Here is a 6,534-nt window from a genome sequence, read left to right on the forward strand (position 1 = left end):
CCAAACCCTAGCTGTCCAAAATTCTATATAATCTCTCAACAAATTTTCTTTCCATTTTAAGTTTATTTACAAGCATAACTTAACTACTTAAACATAGATTCAAAGGGAAAATGAAGAAGAACACTAACCTTAATTCTTTGATTTACAATCCACCAATTCTTTCACTTTCTTCTTTCTTCTTCTCCCTCAATCTTCTTTTCTAGTGTAGATTGGAAGCTTTTTAGGGTTTAGGGTTGAAATTTATGGGGAAGAACTAAGTTTTTCAAGCTTTAAAAGCTTGTTAATGGAGGAACCTTGGGAGAGAAAAGTGAGAGAGAGATAAAAACGTTTTTTGAAGAAGAAGAAATGATTTTCTTTTTTATTATTATTAATTTTTAAGTCTTATGGAAGACCAAAAATGTAAATAAATAAATAAATTAATTATATTCTTTATGGCATCATGCATGAGGTCATGCATGATGTCATAACCTTTGGACTTTTCCATTTTTCCATTTCCTTTTTTTTTTCTATTTATTTTTCTATTAGTTCTTTAATTTAATTCTCGATTCCGAAATTTTCTTTTGTCCAATTTTATTTGACAGTTAGGTCAGGAGTCAGCTCTCGATGTCAATTGACCAAATTGCCCCTCGCCGGTTCATCCCGATTTGCAATTAATTCCATATTTCTTCCGGCTCCCTAACCTAATTATTTGACTGGCTTAACAGTTCTTTTTCGTGATTTTATCTTTTCCACTGTGTTTATAAGGGTCCTAAGGACCGTAGCGTCACTTTTTACGGTTCGAAATTTGAGTTTAAAATGAATTCGCAGTCGTTCCCGAGGAGGTCATCCATCGCTGTGACTTTCGGCTCGTTTAACTTCTTATGTTCTGTTTTTCTTATTTATACTTAACTAATTGAACATTACTAATTATTTGTGTTTATGGTTTCTCTAGTTGTCTTAAGTGTGGTCCTAATCCCCTTAATTGTCCGAACCGACTCCGGTCACCGAAACAGTGAAATATACCAGGCTATGCAAATAGGGGTGTTACAGCCAACCACTTGAAGATGGGGTTTAGTGATTTAGTGAAGGTTAATGGGTGTTTAGGACACTAGAAACCTTTTTTTAGCAATTTTAACTCAAAGAAAACAAGTGATTTCTCTTTGAATCAAATGAGAAAAGAAGAGAGGAGAAGAACACTCCAAGTTGCCATCCAAAATGGAGAAGAGGAAGAAGATTATTTTCTCTTTCTTACTTTGGCCTTTTATACTAAAGTCAAACTTCACTTACTCTTGTCACATGTCACCACAAGATCCCATCTTGCTTTTTGGTTGACTTAATCTTATGGAGCCATGTATCAAGCTACATTTAAATCATAAAAGGTGGTCTTCTATCATAGGAAGACAAGTAGCAAGCTTGTATGGTGCCATGTGCCACCATCTCATGGTGCCACATGTCACCATGTGAAAAGACCAATTTACCCTTACTTTTTAATTTGCGTTCTTAACCCAAAATTATAATTTCTCTGTAACACCCCCATTTGCATAGCCTGGTATATTTCACTATTCTGGTGACCGGAGTCGGTCCGGACAATTAAGGGGATTAGAACCACACTTAAAACAACTAGATAAGCCATAAACACAAATAATTAGTAATTGCCAATTAGTTAAGTATAAATAAGAAAAACAGAACATAAAAAGTTAAACGAGCCGAGAGTTACAGTGATGGGTGACCTTCTCGGGAACGACTGCAAAGTCGATTTAAACTCAAATTTCAAATCGTAAAATGTGACGCCGTGGTCCTTAGGACTATTATGAACACAGTGGAAAAGAGAAAATCACGGAAAAAGGTTGTTAAGCCAGTCAAATAATTAGGTCAGGGAGCCGAAATAAATATTGAATTATTTGCAAATCGGGTTGAACCGGCGAGGGGCGATTTGGTCAATTGACCCCGAGAGCTGACTCCTGACCTAACTGTCAAATAAAATCGGAGAAAAGAAAATTTCGGAGTTGGGAATTAAATTAAAGAACTAATAGAAAAATAAATAGAAAAAAAAAAGAAAATGAAAAAGTGAAGGGAGATGACATCATGCATGACATCACGCATGATGCCATAAAGATTATAATAAATAAATTTAATTAAATTGATTTATGGTCTTCCATAAGACATAAAATATTTAAAAAAAAAGAAAAGAAAGAAAAATCATTTTTCTTCTTCCTCATCCATGTTGCCGGCCCACCTCTCCCTTAACACCACCATTACCACACTTCCATGAAAGCTTGCTCCAAGATTTAAATCCACCATTAAACCCAAAATTCTTCCCCAATCACTTCATAAAACCTTATTTTCTTCCTTTGAGAAAGAGATTTAGCAAGAAAGAAAGAAGAAAAGAGGAGAAAAATTGAAGATTGAATATCAAAGTTGAGGTAAGCTATTTACTTTGGAATTTTGAGTTTAATACATGTGTTTATGATTGAATGAACTTGGAAATAAGCTTAAAATGAAATGAAGACAAGTGTTAGGGGACAAAGTTGAATTTTGTCCAACTAGGGTTTTGATGTGTGTATGCATGAGTTTGATGGACTTAAAGGTGTATGTGATCTTGTTTGGGTTGAAGAAGCATGTATATAGGCATTGAATTGGTTAAATGCAATAATTTAGTGAGTTAGGGTTTTGGACACTTAGGGTTTAGGAGACAAAATTTGGAGAAATGGTGGAATGATGTATTTGACCTAATTTGAAGTGAGAAATAGTCATTTGTGATCAAATGAAGTGTGATGGAAGTGTTTGAATTGAGTTTAGATTCGGATTTAATGTGGTCATGCTGCAAGGTCCTTTTGAGGGACCAAAACTGAAAATTTACAAGTCTATTTGGTATGAGACCAATTGGGAATGAAAATAGACACAAAATGACACAATTTTCATTTAGGAAACATGCACAAAAAGTGACCAAAACCTAGTGAACAAATTGACCAAATCCGGAAATTCTCAGTCTGCCCTGTACAAACTGACCAAATGAATAGTGTTTGTTCATTTGGCCATAACTTGAGCTAGGCAGGTCTAAATTACCTGAAATTTTACCAGTGGATAGTTTAGATATAGAACTAAAACTTTCATGAAGAACACAAACCTAAATTCTACCATTAACCAAGTCATTTGGCCACCCAAAGTTGGTGACCTAAAACTGCCAGAACCAAAATTGGCCAGAAAATCTGGGCTGAGTCCAATCCGGCAGCTATAGTTCAAATGGCTATAACTTGAGCTACAAAACTCCAATTGGAGTGATTCAAAAAGGAGAATAAACTTAAGACAATAGGGAACATTTTCTATGAAGAAAGGTTTGCTAAATTCCAACAGTAAAATGACTAATGGAACAGTGCAACTTAAGACACCAAAACTGAAAATTTGCAAATTTGCCTAAAAGACTTAGAAATTGAGTAAACAACCAAAACCAACAAATTTAGTGACCAAAATGTGGTATGTGGGTGAAGTTGGAATTCCCATACCTATTAAGCCTTAGAAAGTCAACAAATTGACTTGAATAGTGTGGTGAATAGTAACCCCGAAACACAAAAATTACAGAACGTCAAGTTTAGCACATTAGAGCTAGATAAAAGTGAATTTGAATTTATTTTTGGATTTACAATGAGTTATGATACTGAAACACTGTGAAACTGTGTGTTTCAGTTGAAAAGAACACCGGGAAAGAAATCGAGACATCGAGTCAAGGCCAAGAGGCGACTCGTATAAGGTTTGTGCACAACTAACTATTTTGTTACTTTTCACTTCTAAATTGATTTGAACAAGTTTATTTTATGATTTATAATTTTGTTGTGTTGAGAATTTTAATTTGTTGAATGAAATTGTATAAATTAATTGTAAATTTTTCTATGCATTTAAGGATTTATTGCATGATTTTGAGGATTATAAATTTTAAGTTTGATGTGTTGCCAACTTTGAGCATGAATTTATGATGATTAAATATGTTGACGGTTTGTAAACACTTTGTAAATAGAAATTGTTTTGAATATGATTTGAAACCACAGTTGACATGACAAAATATGTTGTGAATTCTCATTAGCTTGTCTAGTGAGATAACTCCTCCACTTGATGGGGCGAGTTTCTTCCTCTCTGGCTTGCCAGTTGGGGAATGATTTGAATGAGTACTCATATATACTAGCTAGTCTTTGTTTCTCCCTTTTAGCTTCGGTTATTGGGAGAGTGTGAAATGTCGTGGTGTACAACACGGCATCTATTTGAATTTTGGGTCATGGGTTCGACTGTGTGAATTGTTGGCAACGCCCTTTAAATTATGCATAATTTGATAAATTGTGATTGAAATAAATAATTTGTCAGTGATTCAAAAATTTTTGTATTGTTTCGAAATTTAAAAGAAATGTAAATAAATAGTTACTATTTGATCAAAATGTTATTCAAATGAATAATTTGCATGAATGAAAATGTTGATTTCTGAAGGTCATGGATTTTGAAGAATTTAGAAATTTTAAAATTCTATTTGTTATGAATTGTCAAGCATAATTTGTATTAAGTTTTAAATTATTAGTTTGTGCACCACTGAGTTCACCACTCAGCGATAGCTTTGTATGTTGTCGCAGGTGAAAGGAAATATAAAGCAACTGAGCAGGATTACTGAAAAGACATAGTGAGACTACCTTCGGGTATATCATAGGTATACCCTTGTACATTAGATTTTGATGTAATTCTGTAATTATATGTATGTAATTTCAGTTGAGCAGTTGTACCAACTCTTTTGTAATATATTTTTGGACTATAATCAAATACAAATTATTGTAATATTATCTTGAGATTTTATGTACTTATAAAGTTTTGCACTACTAAATTTTTAATGCTCCCATGAATGTAAATATTAATTTTGTTACTTTAATGAGGATTGTTGAAATTTGAAACTTGAAAAAATTTGGTTGAGATTGATTGTGAATTTGAAGAAGTTGTGATTGAGAAATATATTGGGAGTGTCTTTATTTTCAGGTTTTGAAGAACTGTTTTCTCAAAATACAGACGGCACTCTGCCGAAATTTTTGTAAAAATTGCGGAGATTTTAAACATCTAAAAATTAGATTTATATTGGACTTTAAATAAAGGTTTTTTAATAATTGAGAAAAAATTTTACCCACCAATTTAAAAATGAACGAAAATTGTTTTAAAATCCCTTATAGTATATTTAATGGGTTATCGGTAGGCGAAGTACGGTAATTCATTAGGTGTACTACGGGAGCATGTTACATCTTAAGAGGAGTAGGGTGTGACATATTTTAGTGGTATTAGAGCAAAGGCTTTAAAGTAAATTTTGAACTGTGAATTTGAAATATTTTTCGATAAGTACAACTGCTCAAATGTTTGATACATATAGTACATTTACATCATAATTATGAACTAACGGGGAGAAATTTCCTTGTGTTGGTTGTACAGGAAAAAAAAAAATCCTGTGAATAGATATGGACAAGGGGGATAAAACAGTAAAGCAGTCTGATACAGCTAATGTACAAGGAGAAGCCCCAGTTTCGCAGAGCGTTGGAGGTCCAACTGCACCAGTCCCTCCTATACAAATTACTGCACTAACGGCCTAGCAGATAGCCATGTTCTTTCAGCAAATGGCTGATAATCTGTCAGCCCAGGCTCAAGTACAAACCCAACCCCCTCAAGAGCAGCATGAAAAAGAGAAAAGTGGGAAATCCATCGGTCAAAGTTCGAGTAGTAATTTGGGAAAGAGAAAAGATTTTGAGGGACCCCGAGCTCCTAAGTATGACAGAGGCGGATCTTCAGGGCGGAAGCAATCAAGAACCATTCGTCAAAGAACTAGAAGTTCCTACCCTATCCGTATCTGTGATGTTTGTGAAAAATTACACGGGGGTATATGCCATAGGGTCACTGGAGCCTGTTTCAATTGTGGTGGAATTGGACATTTTGCTCGAGATTGTTCTAGTGTACGTCGATTTATGCCATATACTACACCAGAGGAATTAGTTCAAGATTCTGATTTTAGAGGCTCATTAATAGTCAGTAGGGGCAGAGGTAGAAGTAGAGACAACACTTCAGGTAATCCTCGCACAATGGACCAACCCGAGCAGAGGAATACATTAGAAAGAGGGAATGCCATGCATCAAGGGAAAGAAGCAGAGACTTCAGATGTAGTTGCCGATATGTTCTTAACTTGTGAAAGGAATAATTATGTACTATTTGATTCCGGCTCTACTTGTTTATATGCTAATGCTAAAATTATATGTTCTACTACTATTCCCTTGCATGGAGATAAATTTTAATGTGTTAGTAATTAGTCTTTTATGATAAGAATTGCGATAATAAGCGTGATTGGAATTAATTTTGGAAAAGTTTCTAGTGAGAGACATTTCCTAGACTATGATAAATTATAAAGTTAATTAGTAAGCCTAATTAGGTAAGGCAAGAGAACCTAAAAGTAAGTTTTAGTAATATATCTGCCCTAGATGGAAGTAAAGGTATTACTGTTGATAGATGTCAGTAAGTACCATAATCAAAATAACTTTAAGATATTAGTGG

This window comes from Hevea brasiliensis, unplaced genomic scaffold (assembly GCF_030052815.1).
Source record: "Hevea brasiliensis isolate MT/VB/25A 57/8 unplaced genomic scaffold, ASM3005281v1 Scaf130, whole genome shotgun sequence".
NCBI lineage: Eukaryota > Viridiplantae > Streptophyta > Magnoliopsida > Malpighiales > Euphorbiaceae > Hevea > Hevea brasiliensis.